Below are 924 nucleotides of genomic sequence, written 5' to 3' on the forward strand. Positions count from 1 at the left end.
CCTAACCAAATTCAATCAACGCCGGGTGCGTTCAAGGGATTTGTTCAACTTTGAGTCAAAGAAATAACCAAGAATTTCACCATCTACATCTTGACAATTGAATTTACAATGTCGGATCATCTGCTCTTCATTTCTTCCATAGGCATTAAACGTGCTCCATGGTGTCACAATTTTAACGATCCACTTTACGACGTTAACTATTAGAACTGAATAAAAAAAGAACTTATCATCTGAATCCATACGCTTTGTACGGTTTGTAGTTTGGATGCTAGCGAAGAAGTAATTTCCAACTTTAGGTATTGGCCCTCTGGCCATAGAAAGCATCAATGAAAAGACAAATAAGTGAACATGCTCTTTGTTTCATATTTGACCCCGTACCTAAGCAATTTTTGATCATAGCTCTCCAAAAAGCCCCATCATTTTTATCAAAATCCAAAATGTTTGTAGGGATTCATATTTATTGCGTCCATCCAATTAGCACTAAGACTCGATAAAATCGACGAGTTTTTTCCAAACTGTTGGATTCCGGATAAGAAAATCATATGTAAAGGAATTATTATTGTAGAACAAACATTTTACCTTGCAGTCTTTTAGTACAAGTTTTCCGTTCGGTCAACTTGTCTGATGTGTACGTAGTGTTTTCGGCACATACCATAACCTTTAGCTCAATCTATCCTTGTGTTGTACATATATTCATGATACTCATACATCCAGGAAAACAATGAGAGACAGATTGATAGGTTATGTTGGTGTTTTTTCGCCTTAAAATTGGAAACCATGCCCAACTTTATATGTTGAATCAGACTTCAGGCATATTTAATAACCATACGATGCATAAAATGATTTTTAACTTTGCGGTCAGAATAGGAGTTTGACGATATCGATGGAGCCAAAACCAAAGCTGTGCCATATAGATTTGGGAAT

This window comes from Tigriopus californicus, chromosome 9 (assembly GCF_007210705.1).
Source record: "Tigriopus californicus strain San Diego chromosome 9, Tcal_SD_v2.1, whole genome shotgun sequence".
Taxonomy (NCBI): domain Eukaryota; kingdom Metazoa; phylum Arthropoda; class Copepoda; order Harpacticoida; family Harpacticidae; genus Tigriopus; species Tigriopus californicus.